The sequence below is a fragment of the Arachis ipaensis genome, chromosome B3, assembly GCF_059453495.1.
Source record: "Arachis ipaensis isolate K30076 ecotype BB chromosome B3, ASM5945349v1, whole genome shotgun sequence".
Taxonomy (NCBI): domain Eukaryota; kingdom Viridiplantae; phylum Streptophyta; class Magnoliopsida; order Fabales; family Fabaceae; genus Arachis; species Arachis ipaensis.
The window spans coordinates 105900002-105921795 of record NC_142438.1 but is presented as its reverse complement, the minus strand read 5'-3'; the positions used below and the strand labels follow the sequence as shown (position 1 = coordinate 105921795).

At 39.1% G+C, this 21794-nt stretch overlaps 1 non-coding gene across 1 annotated transcript; it reads left to right on the top strand.

Annotated features, from left to right (window-relative positions):
* The first annotated feature begins 8950 nt into the window (after positions 1-8950).
* On the top strand, positions 8951-9054 carry LOC148571922 (small nucleolar RNA R71). The gene has a single exon (XR_015880266.1). It is a non-coding gene; the product is annotated as a small nucleolar RNA R71 (small nucleolar RNA).
* Positions 9055-21794: the final 12740 nt, after the last annotated feature.

The window sequence follows — 21794 nt, the reverse complement described above, 5'->3', positions numbered from 1 at the left end:
ACTAGCTAATCTCAATCCAAAAGTCCTAATCAACTCACTAATTTAGTTAGCAAAAGATTAGCGTCAATGGAAACAATATTCCAAAAGTCCTAATCAACTCACTAATTAAATTAGCAAAAGATTAGCGTCAATGGAAACAATATTAGCTAACAACTCTAGATCACCAACATAAGTTGGGTTTTCATGACTCAAGATTGCCCAATTACTCTTTCCAAGCCAAGAATGCTCAAAATCTACTCTAACATCCTTCCAAGCATTCTATCAAATACTTGGAAGGCATAAAAGGAAAGCATAGTAAATGTGCAAGAATAATAAAATCTACCAACTACCAATAGCAAGAAAAGTAAAACATGATGAAAACTAAACTATGACTACTTGGTTCATTCTCCCTTCAATCCTTGAGTTCAATAGCATCAGAAATGGGTTAGATTGGGCCCAAAATGAGCTGCAAAATCGCTGGGGGCGATTTCATTAAAGTGGACCCACGGGTAGAATCGGCGCGCACGCGTACATGGCCCGTGCCCGCGCCTGAGCGCGAAGTAACATATGACAAATTTTATATCATTTCGAAGCCCCGGATGTTAGCTTTCCAATGCAATTAGAACCGCCTCATTTGGACCTCTGTAGCTCAAGTTATGGTCATTTGAGTGCAAAGAGGTCAGGCTTGACAGCTTTACGGTTCCTTCATTTCTTCATGAGTTCTCCCACTTTGCTTGCTTTTCTCCTCACTTCTTGATGCGCATAAACGTGTTATGCTACGATTTAGGAAATTGCACGATCGGCAAAATTCCTTCCGGCAAGTGCACCGGTTATCGTCGTCAAGTAAAAACTCACAATAGAGTGAGGTCGAATCCCACAAGGATTGGTTGAGTGAGCAATTCGGATTAGAAGTGTGTTCTAGTTGAGCGGAATCAAGATTTGAGATGAGAATTGCGGAATGTAAAATTGGCGGGAAAAGTAAATGACAAGAAAATTAAATGGCTGAATCTTAAATTGCATGAATTAAAGAGCAGAATGTAAATTGCTGAAATTAAATGGGAATGGGGATGATTGCAAGAATTGAATTGCAGAATGTAAAGAGAAAGTGGAAATCAGAAATGGGGAATTCATTGGGTTTAGGAGATATTGAAATCTCCGAATCAAAACATGTAAATCTCTTCCTCAACCAATGCATTCATTGAATTTTGCTTGGCAATCTTATATGATTGGATCCCAATTCCTTGGCTCACCAATGCTCTCTAAAAACAAACAAATTCCCAATCCCTTGGTTTAAATGTTCATAAGAAGAGATGATGCTTGATCACTGATTATACCACACAATTTCATGAACCACAATTTGGTAGGATTACATGTCACAATATCCATCCAAACCCCAATCCAATCCACTGTGAGAAAGCTTCTCTAGCATGAATCCTCCATTCCTTTCCCAAGGCTCCGAAGGATTCCAAGTATGAGTAGTTTCTTTCCCAAGACAACTACTCAATGGAATTAGATCGAGAAGCTTTCTAACAAAATTCAAGAGAAAAGATTGAAGAAGAAGATAAACTATTATTGATTCATTGAATTACAATAGAGCTCCCTAACCCAATGAAAGGGGGTTTAGTGAGTCATAGCTCTGAATTCAATTACAAGAAAGGAAAACTGGCTAAAAGTGAAAGTAAAAGTCCTCTCTAACTTAACTTCTATCCTATTTATACACTTTCTTTATTGAGCTTCAGTTGTGCTTCTTGGGCTTTGAGGCCTCTCCTTGCTTTCCTTTTGCCTTGGGTTTATGATCCATAATCTTGATGAGGTTGTTGATCCAGATCCTGTAACATTTATTGAGCCAACTTAGTGATAATCAAATAATGACACATGACTCAATAAATTGAGATTTCAAACTCATCAATCCTTCAGGCCCAATCCCATAAACCATGATATTCAATTGGGTTTCATACCAAAGTAAGTTTAAGTTAATAATTGTGCTCAAAGACTAACTTAAATCACAATATTTTTGGCCCAGAAACCCTTTTCAAGAGTGGCGTTTAAGTTGTAGTTTAAGCTTAAACTGCAACTTAAACGCCAGACACTTCCAGTGAGGCCATTTGTAGAAGCACGTTTAAGCTTCAGTTAAGGTTAAACTGAAGCTTAAACGTGGAAATGGAAGAAGGTAGCCCTGGAGAGTCATGTAGTCGAACACGTTTAAGCTTCAGTTTAAGGTTAAACTGAAGCTTAAACGTGGAGATAGGAAGGGCAGCCCTGGAGGTCGAACACGTTTAACCTCCAGTTTGAGGTCAAACTGGAGGTTAAACGTGGAAAAGGGTGGAGGCATACTGGAGGTCGAACACGTTTAACCTCCAGTTTGAGGTCAAACTGGAGGTTAAACGTGGAAGCTTGGAATGGTGGCCCTGGAGGTGTCGAACACGTTTAACCTCCAGTTTGGGGTCAAACTGGAGGTTAAACGTGGAGATGGAGAGAGCAACCCTGGAGTGAAAAAAACTATCGAACACGTTTAAGCTCCAGTTTGAGTCAAACTGGAGCTTAAACGTGGAATGGCCCCTGGTACTCTTCCTGGTTCTGGCGTTTAACCTCCAGTTTGAGGTCAAACTGGAGGTTAAACGTGGAACTCCTCCCTGGGTGGCATACTCATTCTGGCGTTTAACCTCCAGTTTGAGGTCAAACTGGAGGTTAAACGTGGAATGCTCCTTAAGTGAGGCTTTTCATTCTGGCGTTTAACCTCCAGTTTGAGGTCAAACTGGAGGTCAAACTTCAATCCCAGCATTTCTTATCCTTCATGATTTTGGCGTTTAAGCTCCAGTTTAGGCTTAAACTGGAACTTAAACTCCACATGTGATATTCAAGCTTCCTTTATTGATTTTGTTGCTTCCTTGCTTAGCCTCTTCTTCCCTGAAATCATCCAAACAATTGCATCAAAGTCTTGCAAAATTTCATGAGAAATCTTTCATTCATAGCATTTAAGTAATACAACTAAAACTCATGGAATTTGCATCAAAATCATATTGTTTGGATGGTTCATTACTTTGTTCTTCATTTAACCATTTTTGGTTACTTTAAGCTCAAGAAAATGCATAAAACAACTAAAACTAACAGAAAAATGCTAGTGAAACTAGCCTATGATGCCTTGGCATCACAACACCAAACTTAATACTTGCTTGTCCCTAAGCAAGTCCTGAGTTATTTGAGAAGAAAGTATGAACAGAAAGTAATTACATTGGCTATATTAGCAAGCATTTGAAGTTCATCAGAAGGGTTTTATGCAGAAAGTTGCAGCATCACTTTTTCATACTTATCAGGTAGGATTATCACTTTTTCATTGCATCCATCAAAAATTGCTATGGACTCCTGTTATTCTTATGTCTTTGGCACTTTTCTCTTTTTTGTTTTTCTTTTCTTTTTCTTGGAGCTTCTTTTGCTCCTTGTTTGCTTAGTGTCATGTGTTGCACAAGCCTTTGGCATTTTCTTTTTCTTAACAGTGCACTACACATATCCACTTTAGGCATTTTAGTTCACATTTCTTCTTGAGACATTGGTGCCCAGCACCTCTTTGTGTGACTAAATGTTTTGTATTTAGGTTGCTCTTGATAATGGACTTTTGGTTGATAATCCCGGGTTAGTTAACCCAAGTTACCAAGTGTTGAAACACTCCTCAGAACCTATTCATCCAAGCATATCCTTAATACATAAACACCACAGGCATTTGTCTCAGAAGTTCAAACCATTGGTGCCTAGCTTATTTTCTCAATTTTTTTGCTTTTTGGTTGCCTTTTTCCGTGGCTTTTTCTTTTCCTTTTTCTTTCTTTTTCATGGCCAAAGACATTTATTCATCAAGATCCATAGACAATTTTTACTTCTACATAAAAAATGATAATTCTACACTCTAATTTTAGTGATGTGACTAAACAATCAAGCATGCATACCACCACTTAATTCTACTTGATTTGTCACTAATTTAGCCAAGTTACTTTTGTTCAAACTTTTCTTTTATTTTTGAAACAGAACAAGCATGGCAGGCACTTGTTTAAGAAGGTGAAGTTATATCCAAACATCTAGGCATTCACTTTATTCAAAGCACTTAACAAACACACATACTAAAAAAAAACGACTCATAAAAAAGGGACTCCTCCTAACACTTAAATGACTTATGATGAAAACACGTTCATAAAGACAATTCACCAATTATCATTTGATTATTAAGGAACGAGACCACCTCTTATTTATTGCTTGGTTCTTCTTAATTCTTGGGATCCTGCTTCTTCTTGCTTCCTGCCTCTTTTTGACCACTTGTGCTTCCTTTGTCTTTTCTTATGAGCTTTTTCCAGAATCCAGCCTTTTTCATCGTTTCTTCCACTCCTTTTTCAAGGATCATTGCCTTGTTTATTTCTCCTTCTTTCCTCCCTTTGAAATACTCATCATAAGCTGGGAATGCTGGGTCCATCTTGTGTAGATGTTCCCCTATGTAGTTAAGCTTGATTTGCGAACTGATGTTGTAGTCAGCTTGGACTGAGTATCTTGCATTCTGTAAAGTGGTGGCTTCCTTGATTGCCAAGACATTGGCATCTTGGTGTTGGCATATGTGGCTGAAGGATTCCTGTAAGTGTAGATTTTGTTCCCTTTGCAGATCAAAGAATCTTGATTCAAAGTTCCTTTGCATATCCATCATTTTTAGATGAAAGTCTTCTTGTCTTTCCTGAGACCTCATGTATTGTTGAGACATTCCTTCCATGATTTCCTGCATTCTGCTCATATCCATGGGGTCTCTGGGAATTCGTTGTCTTCTTTCAGGAGTTGCTTGCTCTTCTTGCTCTTCTTCTCTGTCTTCTCCTTCCTGTCTTTCTTGTTCTGCTTCTTGCTCGGCTTCCACTTGTTGCCCTTCTTCATTTCTTCTTCTTGTATGTCTTGGAGGAGTTGGGCCAAGAGTCATTCTGTGTGCAGTTATGGCCAGCCCAGGATATAGCCAATTAGGTCTTTCATCCTCAAGTGGTACTTGGGCATCGATGCATAGTCTAATGATGGTGCTAGGGAAATGAAGCCAGGATTCAGGGTCACTTTTCTCACTAAACTCTTGTATCTGTTCAGCAATGAGTTTATGAACTTTGATCTCTCCTCCAACCATAATGCAATGTAGCAAGATGGCTCTTTTAGGGACTATTTCTGAAGAGTTTGCAGTGGGTAGGATGGATCTCCTAACTATTGCATACCACCCTTTAGCTTCAGGTGTTAGGTCTCCCCTTCTCAAGACTCTTGGAGCCCCTCTTGTTTTTCTCACCCATTCAGCTCTGATGGCACAAAGGTCTTCAGCAATAGTTGTATAGTCAGGTTCTCCTCTCATCCTTTCTTCATAACTTGCTTGGCTGAAATGTATGTTTTTCAGGCCAAGAGTTTTCATGATTGCTTTGGGACTGAAGTCAACTTCCACCCCTCTCACATAGCTTTTGTATGTGGGGTTCTTGGTTTGATCCTCCCTTACTGCATTTGCATAAAACTCCTTCACCAAGTTGATGTTGATTCTAGTGATTGGCTTAGTTAGGAGCTCCCACTTCCTCTTTTTGATCTTTTCCCAAACACCTGGGAACTCATCCTTTTCAAGTTCAAAGGGGACCTCAGCTAGTACCGTTTTAGGTCTCATCCATTCGGCTTGAATCTCATGGAACACTGATCTGTATCTCCATGCATCGAATCCCCTGTTTTCCTCCATTGGCTGCTTGTCTTTTCTTCTTTTGTGGCTAGATGAAGCTGCCATTGGTTTTTTTTTTTTAGTTTTGGTAAGTGACAACTAAAGTTGACAAGGTGAAGCAAGAAGTGTTGTTGGAGGTGTGGTGAGATTGTTTTCGGCAAGAGATGGTTATGCTATGATGAAGGAAAAAGTGTATGAAGGAGGATTGATGGTGTGGGACTCGTTCCCCAAGTGGTTCTTTATAGTGCCCATGAGTGAAAAATGAACGGCTAGGGTGGTTTGTGAAGGGTGGCTTGATGGTAAATATATGAATTGTAGATAAGGACGATTGGCTTTTCATTTTCTTGGAAGTATTCTGGATGCATTAGGTTGTACATGTAGCTTTCTTTTCTTGCAGAACTTCCTTTTCCCATGTGTTAGTTTCAAAGCTTTATGAATTTTCTTTTTGACTAAGCACGTACCTCCCTTTGTCTTTTTCCTCCATTTTTGTCTTTTCTTTTGTACCTGCACAAACAAACAAATTTGCTATCATTTTTCGGTCCATGTGAATTATGAATAGTATTTGCACATGTAAATCAATGCTTGTCTTTATGAGCTTATAGCCGTGACTTCTACATGTATGCACACTTATTATTTGGACACCAAACTTAGTTTTTGGTTAAGTCTCCTGATGACATGACATCCATATTGGTTGTCCTTAATGAGTGTGCATATTTCTAATAAATCATAGTCACCTTGGCTCTTTGATTCTAAACAAAGTGACTACCCTAAGTAATTGAAACTAAAGCATTAAAACATATGAATGGTATACTTGTCATGAATTTTGAAATCCAGAGGAACTTCTTGCTTTTCATAAACTGTGTTCAAAAAGAACACCAAACTTAATGTTTGGTTGTGCACCTTGAATGAAAGATGGAATTCAATTTGAGTAAGATTTGGGAGTGCCATCAGGCACACCAAACTTAGAGACCAATTGTAATTTACATGCACGGTTTAGTGCACTTAATCAATAGTTGTCCTGAGGATTCAAGTTCATGCATAAGAAACCATACTTTATTAGATGTAAAGCAAAGCACTAAAGATTAAGGATACTAAAAACATGGGTTGCCTCCCATGAAGCGCTTCTTTAACGTCACTAGCTTGACGGTTGTCCCTTGCTAGGGTGGATTGTAGTGCTTGACGTCCTCTCCTCTCACTATGAAAACGTCCCCTCTTGATTCATTCATGACCTCTAAATGTTCCATAGAAAGAACTTTCTTGATTGTGAACACTTGAGGGAGCTGGGAAGGAATGGTCTTGAGGCCAGGTGGGATTGGCAGATAATGACTTGAGACCACTTTATCTCCCGGAGAAAAACCTTCAGTGGGAATTTTCTTGTTTCTCCATCCTCTTGGCAATCTCCCTATCACTCTTCCCTTTCTCTTGAGGATTTCTTCATTGACCTTTATGTCAGGAGGATCCTTCTGATCTGTTTCCACTGATTCTTGTGGCTCTAACTCTTGCAACTCTTGTTTGCCTTCCAATGACTGTTTTAGAGTCTCAGCTGCTGGATTACTTTCCTCCAAACACGGATGGCTACTATCATCTTTAGGCTTTTCAGATTCTGGTTCAGGCTCAGATGCAGGTTTGAAGACTTTGAAAATGAGCTGTTCATCATGTATTCTCAGAATTAGCTCTCCTTGTTCTACATCTATGAGTGCTCTAGTAGTGGCTAGAAATGGTCTGCCCAGAATGATAGGGTGTAAATAGCTTTCCTCCATGTCCACAATGACAAAGTCTGTGGGGAAATAATAATCTCCCACTTTCACCAGCACATTTTCAACTACCCCTTCAGCTTGCTTCTGAGTTTTGTCAGCCAGTTGTATGATTACATCAGTGGATCTCACCTCGTTCAGTTGTAGCCTCTTCATAAGAGTTAGAGGCATCACATTTATGCTAGCTCCTAGATCACAGAATCCTCTGTCAATTTTTGTTTCCCCTATGATGCAAGGGATATGAAAACTTCCTGGGTCCGTTTTCTTAGAGAGTGTGTCCTTCTTGATGAGAGCACTGCATTCTTTGTTCATTGTTACCGTTTGTCCTCCCTTCAAAACTCTTTTCTTGCTTAACAATTCCTTTAAATACTTGATGTGTGTGGGCATTTGATGAAGAATCTCAAGAAAGGGAATATTGACATGCAGAGAATTAAATGTCTCTAGAAACCTTGAATAGGTTTTCCTTTTTTCACCTCCTCCTAACCTCTCAGGAAATGGTGCTTTTGGTTGGTATACTTCCATCATGCCTTTTTGCAGATCCTTGGCTTGCTCAGTTCCACCTTCCTGCTTAACTTCTTCCACATCTTCTTTCAAGATTTCTGGTTCATGCTGTGAGGACCTGATTCCTCCTTCTTCTGAGACTTCCTTCAATATGGTGATGGCCTTGCACTCTTCCCATCTTACTCTCTTTTGTTCCCCCTTAGGATTCTTTTCTGTGTCACTAGGGAACACTGCAGTTGATTTGGGTGCCTGTTGAGATAGCTCTCCTACTTGAGATTCCAACCTTTTGAGTTTTTCACCATGGTTTCTTAAGGTAGTTCTCACATCATCCCTGAAGCTCTTCAATTCAATTATGTCTTGGCTCATGGTTGCCATCATTCCTTCCATCCGGTTTAATTGATCTTGAAATTGTTGGTTCGGATTAGGTTGGGTATGTTGATTATTTTGGCCATGATATGATGATTGGGGGTAAGTGTTTTGTGTGGCTTGGTATGATCTTTGGTTGGAGTTTTGGTATGTGGAATTGTTTTGTTGGTTGTGGTTGTAAGGTTTGTGGTTTTGTGGTTGGGTTTGTTGGTTTCCCCACCCAAAGTTTGGGTGGTTTCTCCAGCCTGGGTTGTAAGTGTTGGAGTGTGGATCATATGATTGCCTTTGTTGGTTTCCCACATAGTTAACCTCATCCCAATCACCTCCTTCAATGCCTACTTCCTCTTGATCTTGTGTGTGTATTGCAGCCACTTGCTTTGTTTCTAATTGCCTGGTAAGCTCTGCTAGTTGTTTGGCAAACACCTTGTTTTGGGCTAGAATTGTATCAACATGGTTCAGCTCCATGACTCCCTTAGTGTTGTGCCTTTCTGATGCATAATAGTACTCATTCTCAGCCACTGTCTCGATCACTTCAATGGCTTCTTCCACAGTCTTTTTCTTGTTCAATGAACCTCCTGATGAATGGTCTACAGCCTTCCTTGATTCATAAGAGAGCCCATCATAGAAGATGTGCAATTGCACCCAATCATGGAACATGTTTGGTGGGCATTTCCTTGTCAAGTCCTTGAATCTCTCCCATGCCTCGTAGAGAGTTTCACCATCTTGTTGTCTAAAAGTCTGGACCTCAGATCGAAGCCTATTGACCTTTTGTGGAGGGTAGAAACGTGCCAGAAACTTGCCTTCCACCTCATCCCATGTGGTTAGACTCCCCCTTGGGAATGATTCCAGCCACTTAGCTGCTTTGTCCCTAAGTGAAAATGGGAACAAAAGCAGTTTATAGGCATCTTCCTGGACTCCATTGGACTTCACAGTGTCACAAATTCTCAGGAATTTTGTGAGATGTTGGTTTGGGTCTTCATTAGCACTTCCTCCAAAGGAACAATGATTTTCCACCAATGATATTAGCTGTGGCTTGAGCTCAAAATTGTTGGCCTGAATGGGTGGTTTCTGGATGCTACTACCACAATTCCCAGAGGTTGGGTTTATGTATGAACTAAGAACCCTCCTCTCAGGAATGGCATTGTTTCCATCAGCTCTCTCATGGTTGTGAACTTCTCTATCCATGTTGAGATCTAGAGCTTCCTCAAAATTGTCCTCAGATTCTCCTTCAGATTCCTCTTCTCCCACTACTCTCTTCCCTCTTGCTTCCCTTCTAAGTCTATGAAGGGTCCTTTCCGGTTCGGTATATGGAGGAGTTGATGTCTCTCCTCTCCTACCTGTCATACAAGAACACAGCTCAAACACAAACAAGTAAAATACTCTTGGTTAATGGAAGAGTATGGTTAGCTCAATTGAGGAATTAATTCAAACAGTTAGTGAGTCAGTGAGTTAGTTGCATGAATTTAAAGGCATAAAGAAGGAAAGCATGTAACCAAGTGCAGAAATTAAAAATTCAACAAGCATCTAGAACAGAATTAACAAAGCAAGAGAAAATTGCTCAATCTAGTTAGCTTCCAATTTGAGAATTGTCAATCGAAAACCAATCCCCGGCAACGGCGCCATAAACTTGATGCGCATAAACGTGTTATGCTACGATTTAGGAAATTGCACGATCGGCAAAATTCCTTCCGGCAAGTGCACCGGTTATCGTCGTCAAGTAAAAACTCACAATAGAGTGAGGTCGAATCCCATAAGGATTGGTTGAGTGAGCAATTCGGATTAGAAGTGTGTTCTAGTTGAGCGGAATCAAGATTTGAGATGAGAATTGCGGAATGTAAAATTGGCGGGAAAAGTAAATGACAAGAAAATTAAATGGCTGAATCTTAAATTGCATGAATTAAAGAGCAGAATGTAAATTGCTGAAATTAAATGGGAATGGGGATGATTGCAAGAATTGAATTGCAGAATGTAAAGAGAAAGTGGAAATCAGAAATGGGGAATTCATTGGGTTTAGGAGATATTGAAATCTCCGAATCAAAACATGTAAATCTCTTCCTCAACCAATGCATTCATTGAATTTTGCTTGGCAATCTTATATGATTGGATCCCAATTCCTTGGCTCACCAATGCTCTCTAAAAACAAACAAATTCCCAATCCCTTGGTTTAAATGTTCATAAGAAGAGATGATGCTTGATCACTGATTATACCACACAATTTCATGAACCACAATTTGGTAGGATTACATGTCACAATATCCATCCAAACCCCAATCCAATCCACTGTGAGAAAGCTTCTCTAGCATGAATCCTCCATTCCTTTCCCAAGGCTCCGAAGGATTCCAAGTATGAGTAGTTTCTTTCCCAAGACAACTACTCAATGGAATTAGATCGAGAAGCTTTCTAACAAAATTCAAGAGAAAAGATTGAAGAAGAAGATAAACTATTATTGATTCATTGAATTACAATAGAGCTCCCTAACCCAATGAAAGGGGGTTTAGTGAGTCATAGCTCTGAATTCAATTACAAGAAAGGAAAACTGGCTAAAAGTGAAAGTAAAAGTCCTCTCTAACTTAACTTCTATCCTATTTATACACTTTCTTTATTGAGCTTCAGTTGTGCTTCTTGGGCTTTGAGGCCTCTCCTTGCTTTCCTTTTGCCTTGGGTTTATGATCCATAATCTTGATGAGGTTGTTGATCCAGATCCTGTAACATTTATTGAGCCAACTTAGTGATAATCAAATAATGACACATGACTCAATAAATTGAGATTTCAAACTCATCAATCCTTCAGGCCCAATCCCATAAACCATGATATTCAATTGGGTTTCATACCAAAGTAAGTTTAAGTTAATAATTGTGCTCAAAGACTAACTTAAATCACAATATTTTTGGCCCAGAAACCCTTTTCAAGAGTGGCGTTTAAGTTGTAGTTTAAGCTTAAACTGCAACTTAAACGCCAGACACTTCCAGTGAGGCCATTTGTAGAAGCACGTTTAAGCTTCAGTTAAGGTTAAACTGAAGCTTAAACGTGGAAATGGAAGAAGGTAGCCCTGGAGAGTCATGTAGTCGAACACGTTTAAGCTTCAGTTTAAGGTTAAACTGAAGCTTAAACGTGGAGATAGGAAGGGCAGCCCTGGAGGTCGAACACGTTTAACCTCCAGTTTGAGGTCAAACTGGAGGTTAAACGTGGAAAAGGGTGGAGGCATACTGGAGGTCGAACACGTTTAACCTCCAGTTTGAGGTCAAACTGGAGGTTAAACGTGGAAGCTTGGAATGGTGGCCCTGGAGGTGTCGAACACGTTTAACCTCCAGTTTGGGGTCAAACTGGAGGTTAAACGTGGAGATGGAGAGAGCAACCCTGGAGTGAAAAAAACTATCGAACACGTTTAAGCTCCAGTTTGAGTCAAACTGGAGCTTAAACGTGGAATGGCCCCTGGTACTCTTCCTGGTTCTGGCGTTTAACCTCCAGTTTGAGGTCAAACTGGAGGTTAAACGTGGAACTCCTCCCTGGGTGGCATACTCATTCTGGCGTTTAACCTCCAGTTTGAGGTCAAACTGGAGGTTAAACGTGGAATGCTCCTTAAGTGAGGCTTTTCATTCTGGCGTTTAACCTCCAGTTTGAGGTCAAACTGGAGGTTAAACTTCAATCCCAGCATTTCTTATCCTTCATGATTTTGGCGTTTAAGCTCCAGTTTAGGCTTAAACTGGAACTTAAACTCCACATGTGATATTCAAGCTTCCTTTATTGATTTTGTTGCTTCCTTGCTTAGCCTCTTCTTCCCTGAAATCATCCAAACAATTGCATCAAAGTCTTGCAAAATTTCATGAGAAATCTTTCATTCATAGCATTTAAGTAATACAACTAAAACTCATGGAATTTGCATCAAAATCATATTGTTTGGATGGTTCATTACTTTGTTCTTCATTTAACCATTTTTGGTTACTTTAAGCTCAAGAAAATGCATAAAACAACTAAAACTAACAGAAAAATGCTAGTGAAACTAGCCTATGATGCCTTGGCATCACTTCTTCCATCCAATATTTGCCTTATGAACCTGAAATTACTCAACAACAATATCAAGGCATCGAATGGAATTAAAGTGGATTAAAATCACTAATTTTAGGGCCTAAAAAGCATGTTTTCACATTTAAGCACAAATCAAGGGAGAATTGCAAAACCATGCTATTTCATTGAATAAATGTGAGAAAAGTTGATAAAACCACCCAAATTAAGCACAAGATAAACCACAAAATCGGGGTTTATCAGTGACCAGCTTAGCTTTCAAAGTTTTAAACGCCTGTAGGCACTCTGTGTCAAACACAAATGGCGTGTCAGTAGCTAGCAGATTGCTCAGAGGTTTTGCAATTTTCGAAAAATCCTTTATAAACTTCTTATAGAATCCTGCATGCCCTAGAAAGCTTCTAATTGCTTTAACATTGGCAGGTGGTGGTAATTTTTCAATTACCTCCACTTTAGCTTGATCCACCTCTATTCCTTTGTTCGAAATTTTATGCCCAAGGACAATTCTTTCAGTCACCATAAAGTGACATTTTTCCCAGTTTAAAACCAGGTTAGTCTCTTGGCACCTTTTCAGAACAAGTGCTAGATGATCAAGACAGGAGCTGAATGAGTCTCCAACTACAAAGAAGTCATCCATGAAGACTTCCAGAAATTTTTCCACCATATCAGAGAAAATAGAAAGCATGCATCTCTGAAAGGTTGCAGGTGCATTGCACAGACCAAAAGGCATCCTTCTGTATGTGAATACTCTAGATGGACATGTGAATGCTATTTTCTCTTGATCCTGAGGATCTTCTGCAATTTGGTTATAGCTTGAATAGCCATCCAAAAAGTAGTAATAGTCATGACCTGCTAGTCTCTCTAGCATCTGGTCTATGAATGGTAAAGGAAAAAGATCCTTTCTGGTGCCTGTATTGAGCTTTCTGTAGTCAATACACATACGCCACCCTGTAACTGTTCTTGTAGGAACCAGTTCATTCTTTTCATTGTGAACCACTATCATGCCTCCCTTTTTGGGTACAACTTGGACAGGGCTTACCCAGGGGCTATCAGAAATAGGATAAATAATCCCAGCCTCTAGTAACTTAGTGACCTCTTTCTGCACCACCTCCTTCATGGCTGGATTTAGCCGCCTCTGTGGTTGAACCACTGGCTTAGCATCATCCTCCAATAGGATCTTGTGCATGCATCTTGCTGGGCTAATGCCCTTAAGATCACTTATGGAGCACTCAAGAGCTGTCCTGTGTGTCCTTAGCACTTGAATTAGTGCTTTCTCTTCCTATGGATTTAAAGCAGAGCTTATCATCACTGGAAAAGTGTCACCCTCTCCCAGAAATGCATATTTCAGGGATGGTGGTAGTGGTTTGAGCTCGGGTTTAGGAGGTTTTTCCTCTTCCTGAGGAGTTTTTAGAGGTTCTTTTATTTCCTCTGATTCCTCCAGATCAGGCTGAACATCTTTAAAGATGTCCTCTAGCTCTGATTCGAGACTTTTAGTCATATTGATCTCTTCCACCAAGGAGTCAATAATATCAACGCTAATGCAGTCATTTGATGTGTTTGGATGCTGCATAGCTTTGACAACATCTAACTTGAACTCATCCTCATTGACTCTCAGGGTCACTTCCCCTTTTTGGACATCAATGAGAGTTCGTCTAGTTGCTAGGAAGGGTCTTCCTAGAATGAGAGTTGCACTCTTGTGCTCCTCCATTTCCAGCACTACAAAGTCAGTGGGAAAGGCAAATGGCCCAACCTTGACAATCATGTCCTCAATTATGCCTGATGGGTATTTAATGGAGCCATCAGCAAGTTAAAGACATATCCGGGTTGGTTTGACCTCTTCAGTCAAGCCAAGCTTTCTGATAGTGGATGCAGGGATTAGATTGATACTTGCCCCAAGGTCACATAGAGCTGTCTTGGTACAAGTGCCCTCTAATGTGCACAGTATCATAAAGCTTCCTGGATCTTTAAGCTTCTTTGGTAAGCTTTTTCAAAATGACTCCACTGCATTCTTCAGTGAGAAAAACTTTTTCAGTTTCTCTCCAATCCTTCTTATGACTTAAGATCTCTTTCATGAACTTAGCATAAGAGGGTATTTGCTCAAGTACCTCTGTAAACGAGATCTTTATCTCAAGAGTTCTGAGATAATCTGCAAAGCGGGCAAATTGTTTATCCTGTTTCGCTTGGCAGAGTTTCTAAGGATAAGGCATTTTGGCTTTATATTCTTCAACCTTAGTTGCTGCAGGTTTATTCCCTACAGACGTGGTTGGAGAGGCCTTCTTAGAGGGGTTACTATCAGCACTTGCAGGTGTCTGATCCCTCATTAGCATTTGAACGCCAGGATTGGGTGCTGAATGGGCGTTTAACGCCAACTTTTCTCCCTTTTCTGGCGTTTGAACGCCAGAAGTGGGCATCCACTGGGTGTTTGACGCCAATCCTTCACCCTTTTCTGGTGTTTGAATGCCAGAATTATTCCTCTCTGGGCTCTTGCTGTCCTCAGAGGGATTTTGGACAGTGGTTTGGTCATCCTTTGTTAGTTGTTCCTTTCTTGGCTTTTTGCTACTTTGAGTTGAATTATTCAATGTCTTTCGAATCCTTAGTTGAATAGCTTGGCATTCTTCTTTTATCTATTTAGATAGCTGCTGTCTTGTCTGATTCTATTGTGTTTCTATATTCTTGTTAGCATTTTTAGTGTCTTGGAGCATCTCTTTAAATTTTGCTAATTATTTTGTCATAAGGAGTAATTGCTGATTAAGTTCAACAATCTGTTCTTGAGGATTAGAATCAGTAGTTACTGCCCTAGCCTCTTCTTTTATGGAGGACTCACTGCTTGAGTACAGGTGTTGATTTCTAGCAACTGTATCTATGAGTTCTTGAGCCTCTTCAATCATCTTTCTCATGTGTATAGATCCACCAGCTGAGTAGTCTAGAGACATTTGAGCTCTTTCTGTAAGCCCATAGTAGAAGATGTCTAACTGTACCCACTCTGAGAACATTTCAGAGGGGCACTTCCTTAGCATCCCTCTGTACCTCTCCCAGGCATCATAAAGGGATTCATCATCCTCTTGTTTAAACCCTTGGATGTCCAGCCTTAGCTGTGTCATTCTTTTTGGAGGGTAATATTGATTCAGGAATTTGTCTGATAACTGTTTTCATGTTCTTATGCTTGCTGTGGGTTGGTTATTTAACCACCTCTTAGCTTGATCTCTTACAGCAAATGGAAACAGTAATAATCTGTAGACATTCTGATCCACTTCTTTATCACGTACTGTGCCAGCAATTTGTAAGAACTGTGCCAGAAACTCAGTAGGTTCTTCCTGTGGAAGACCAGAATACTGGCAATTTTGCTGCACCATGATAATGAGCTAAGGATTTAGCTCAAAACTGCTTGCTTTGATGGGAGGTATACAGATGCTACTCCCATATGCAGCTGTAATGGGGTTAGCATATGGCCCCAGAGTCCTTCTGGACTGCTCATTTCCACTTATGTCCATGATGGAGAAAAGGGAATTGATATGAATTGCAATTAAATTATATTTTTAATTTTTTATTTTATTTAATTAAAAGTAACCGAAAAAAATAAAGCCAAATAAATGGAAAATAAAATAAAACTTTCGAAAATTAGAAGAAAGTGAAATAAAAGCAAATTGAAAATTAAATTAATTAATTAATTAAAAAGATTTTGGAAAAAGAATGCTTACTAAATTAATTAATTAGTTAAGTGATATATATATATATATATATATATATATATATATATATTTAAAAAAGATTTTGAAATTATCAATCAAAAAGATTTGATTGAAAATTATTTTGAAAAAGATATGATTGAGAAGATATGATTGCAATTTATAAAAAAATATGACTGAAAAGATATGATTGAAGAAATTAAAAAGATTTGATTTTTGAAAAAGATTTTGAAAAGATCAATTTTTGAAATTAGAATTTTGACTTGACTAAAAAAAAAGATATGATTTTGAAAATCTTTGACTAATTTAATGCAAAATTTCGAAATTTATGAGAAAAATAAGGAAAAGATATTTTTTTATTTTTTGATTTTTAATGAGGAAAGAGAAAAATAACAAAATGACACTAAACTTAGAAATTTTAGATCAAAACAAAGAGAACAAACAAGAAACCTTTGAATGTCAAGATAAACACCAAAAACACGTTGAAGATCAAGATGAACACGAAGAACAAATTTTTGAAAAATTTTTAAGTAAATAAAAGCACAAGGGACACCAAACTTAAAATTTTTAGAAGATCAAACACAAATTTTTGAAAATTTAAAGGAAAACACAAAGAAGACACCAAACTTAGAAGTTTTAAAGATCAAGAAAGAACTAAGAACATGCAAATTCGAAAAATTGAAAGAAAATAAAAGCATGCAATTGACACCAAACTTAAAATATGTAACTAAACTCAAATAAAAGACTCAAATTTAGTGACTCTAAACCAACAAAAATAAATTATTCCTAATCTAAGCAATAAGATAAACCGTCAGTTGTCCAAACTCGAACAATCTTCGGCAACGGTGCCAAAAACTTGGTGCACGAAATCACAATCAAACTTTTGCAATTCCACACAACTAACCAGCAAGTGCACTGGGTCGTCCAAGTAATACCTTACGTGAGTAAGGGTCGATCCCACGGAGATTGTCAGCTTGAAGCAAGCTATGGTTATTTTGTAACTCTTAGTCATGATATCAATAATTCTCAGATTTAATTGTAAAAAGTAAAAGAACATGAAATAAATACTTGTTTTGCAGTAATGGAGAACAGGTTGAGGTTTTGGAGATGCTTTATCTTCTGAATCTCTGCTTTTCTACTGTCTTCTTCTTCATGCACGCAAGGCTCCTTCTATGGCAAGTTGTATGTTGGTGGATCACCGTTGTCAATGGCTACCATCCGTCCTCTCAGTGAAAATGGTCCAAATGCGCTGTCACCGCACGGCTAATCATCTGTCGATTCTCACTCATGTTGGAATAGGATCCATTGATCCTTTTGCGTTTCTCACTACGCCCAGCACTCGTGAGTTTGAAGCTCGTCACAGTCATCCCTTCCCAGATCCTAGTCGGAATACCATAGACAAGGTTTATACTTTCCAAATCTCAGGAATGGTAGCCAATAATTCTAGCCTATACCACGAAGGTTCTAATCTTAGATTAGAAACCCAAGAGATATGCACTCAAGCTATTGCAGATAGAACGGAGGTGGTTGTCAGGCACGCGTTCATAGGTGAGAATAATGATGAGTGTCACGGATCATCACATTCATCAAGTTGAAGTACGAGTGAATATCTTAGAATAGAAACAAGCGTGATAGAACGGAAAACAGTAGTAATTGCATTAATTCATCGAGACACAGCAGAGCTCCTCACCCCCAACCATGGGGTTTAGAGACTCATGCCGTCAGAAATACAATATGAAATGTGTAAAGTGTCATGAGGTGTGTAAATACAATAGCAAAAGGTCCTATTTATAGAAAACGAGTAGCCTAGGGTTTACAGAAATGAGTAAATGATGCAGAATCCACTTCCGGGCCCACTTGGTGTGTGCTTGGGCTGAGCATTAAAGCTTTCATGTGTAGAGACTTTTCTTGGAGTTAAACGCTAGTTTTTGTGCCAGTTTGGGCGTTTAACTCCAGCTTTTATTCCAGTTCTGGCGTTTTGACGCCACAATTTTTATGCTGACTTGGAACGCCTGTTTGGGCCATCAAATCTCAGGCAAAGTATGGACTATTATATATTGCTGGAAAACCCAGGATGTCTAATTTCCAACGCAATTGAGAGAGCACCAATTGGGCTTCTCTAGCTCCAGAAAATCCTCTTCGAGTGCAGGGAGGTCAGAATCCAACAGCATCTGCAGTCCTTTTTCAATCTCTAAATTAGATTTTTGCTCAGGTCCCTCAATTTTAGCCAGAAAATACCTGAAATCACAGAAAAACACACAAACTCATAGTAAAGTCCATAAATGTGATTTTTGAATAAAAACTAATAAAAATATAATAAAAACTAACTAAAATATACTAAAAACATACTAAAAACAATGCCAAAAAGCGTATAAATTATCCGCTCATCACAACGCTTTGGTTAATTGGGGTGTTACAATTGGTGGTATCAGAGCGGTTTGTCCTCGTGAGCCTGAGGAATGGATCGATTGTACTTTGTTGCATACTCTGTGTGTCTTTTTCTTTGATGCTATTAGGTTATCTACTTGATATTGTATAGCATGCTTGTTTGTGAGTGCCTGTTTGGGATAATGGAAGCACTAGGCTTTTGATATTGAGATTGATCACCTTGATATCGATTGTTTGGTGTAGACAGGAACCCTAATGGCTGCTCGCGGACGAGATCGTACACGTTCACGAAGAGAGAGTAGGAACGAGCAACCGGCCGGTAACCATGCCGAATTCATGGCGGCAATGGCAAATCTTGTGAACACCATGGAAGCGAATGCCGCTACGACTCTGCAAGCTACGCAGAGGTTAAGCCAACCGGCGGGGAATGGAGACAAAAATGGCGATGACTTGGGAAGTGTTCCGAAGACCCTGGCTACGTTCCTGAAAGTTTACCCACCAACTTTCAGAGGATCGACCAATTCCACGAAAGCGGATAACTGGTTCCAAGCTATGGAGTGCACACTGCAAGCACAGCATGTCTCGAACAACCAATACGTGGAGTTTGCTGCTTATCACCTTCTGGAAGAGGCCCAACATTGGTGGCAGGCGGAATGCCACTTGCTCCAACTTCAGAACGCCGATGTTCCTTGGGATGTATTCCAGACGGCCTTCTACAAGAAGTATTTTCCTGAGTCTACAAGGGAAGCGAAGGAGATGGAACTAATGCAGCTGAAGCAAGGTTCCACGTCTGTGGCAGATTATACGAGCAAGTTTGAGGAGCTTTGTAGGTTTGCACGGGTGTGTCAGGGTACTCCGGAGACCTATGAATTCGGAAGTGTATCACGTATCAAAGGGCTTAAAGGACAACATCATGACTGCTGTGGCTCCTATGGAGATTCGCATTTTCTCCGATCTGCTGAACAAGGCAAGAGTGGTTGAAGAATACACAAAAATGGTAGCCTCGTCAAGGGACACTCATGGAGGAAACACTAGTAAAGAACGCAATGATTACCTTGGACCAAGGGGACAAAACTTCAAGAAATATGGTGAAGGGAAGCGGTCAAGAGCTTACTCCTCTGATATGAAATGTCAGGAGTGTGGAAACTACCATCCAAATAAGCCATGCCAGTTGGGTAAGAAACTATGTTACAAGTGTGGCTCACCGGGACATTTGGTTAGAGATTGTCCACACCAAGGAACACATGGGACGGATGGATCACCACAACAGGGTTGAGGTAATTATGAAGCCGATGACCAAATCTTAACTTATCTTCATAATATAGATTATCATCGTTCGTATTGAAAAAGTTTTAAAGCTTAGACTGATTTTTAATCTTGGTTTGGAACTTTGATTTGATTGATTTGGTTTTGAAACTAGGACTGGAACTTTTGGTCAAATGATATTATTTAAAAGGGGAAAGTGAGTGCTAAGATTTTGTTAACTCGTGATTTTGGTTTGAAAATTTGATTTATTAAAGAGGGATTCAAATTGAAAGGTTCCGATTTAAGGATTTTAATGAATTTAAGAAAAATCGTATTTCAAAGTGATTGATTTACAAATGGAAGGTTTTGACTGTTGATAGGGTTTTAACAATGGACTCATTTAGACTGAACTTGTTTTAAAGGTTTTGAAAAATGTTACAAAATCGGTATTTGATTTAAAGAAAATTTTCGGAATCCTAGTGATGATAATCAGAGTAACGCAGCGGAAGACGAGAGAGAACGTCGACGCGTTGGGTTGGTAGTTCGGATTTTCGAGGGCAAAAATCTTTTTAAGGAGGGGAGGATGTAAGAATCGGAGTTTTCACGAATAAAATAATTTAAATACCCAAATTAGGTTCCGGAAAGTTGGGATGAGAATTTGGGTATTTAAATATGATTTTTGGACTCAGTAGGTCTTTTCGAGTCAGAAAATGTATTTTTTACGAAAAATGGTGAAAAACTGCGAACCGGCAGTTGAACCGGTCAAACAGGTTTATGTCTGCCCGGTTCTGTGCGAGAAAAAGTGAGAACAGTCGAAGACCTTAGAAAAATATTAGAAATGGAAAACCGGGTGTTAGCATTAAAGGTTTGGCCCAAATTTGGGCCAAACGGGCTAAAAACGATAACGGGTTGGACCGGGCCCAAGTTGGACCCAAGTCCAACATATATAAGGGTTCATTAATGAACTCTCATCTCATAAACACACTCACACATCAGATTGAGAGGGGAGAAGAGGAAGAAGAAAACACTATTCACTCCCCACTTCAACTCGCGATAACTTGAGCTATGGACCTTTGATTGACGAGCCATTTGCGGCCACGCGAAGCTCTCGACAAGCTCTTGCTTTCTATCTAAAGAAATCTGGTAAGATCTCTCTCTTCACGCTCCAGTTTTGTGCCCTAGGTTCTGTTCGTTTTTGGGTTTAGTTTTTGAGTAGATTTTGTGGTTTTGCTTGTTTAGGTGATCTCTAGTAGCGGGTAATTGATGGATTTTACCCCCACTCACGTTGGATAAGGTAAGGTTTCACTAAACCCTTATATTTAGTTGTTTTATGTATCTTAGGTTTTGATTTTGGTGATATATGTGTTGTTAGTTTGAGCCTTGGTGTTTGTTGGAGTTGGTTGAGGCTTTGGATCAAGTTTGGTGGTTTCATTTTGGTGTTTAGAGCATTTGAAAATTGGCCAAGTTATGGTTTTGGTTTTCTTGATGTAATATGTAATGTTTCTGGACACTTAGGCTAGTTGACCCTAAGATAGGATTGAATGATATTGGTGCATAAATAATTATATGTGAATTGATGTAATTGTTGGTTATATTGGATTGGTGTGGTTGATGGTGATTGTTGGGAATTATGGGCATTGATGAGTATTTATGGTGATTAGTTATATTGGTGGATAATGAGGATTATGAAAATTTAAGGTAAAGAGTTAATGTAAAATGTTGTGATGGTTTGGAATAAAGAATATTAATGATTATATGATTTGATGATGATTATTGGTATTTTAATTATTAAGAAGGTTGATGATGAATGTGATAGTTATTGTTGTCGATGGAGGTTTGTGATATGGTTGATGATTATGAATGCATATTGATGTTGTTGGTAAGTGGAGATGATTGTTTAGAGTTGATAAATTGAGATATTGAATAATGAGATTGTTATGGTGATTGAGGATTAAAATGGTGGTATTAAGGAAATTGGATGTGATGATAGATTGAATTTAGAGTCGGATGAGGTGAGTATTAAATGGTTTATATGCTTGAAGGGTTGAAGTGGTTGAGAAAGATTTGGTATGGACCTTGATGTTGTTTTGGTATTGTTTGAGGTATGATTGGTTTGGCTTTGAATTGTGAATTTTGGATCATGGTTGAGTTGTGGTGAA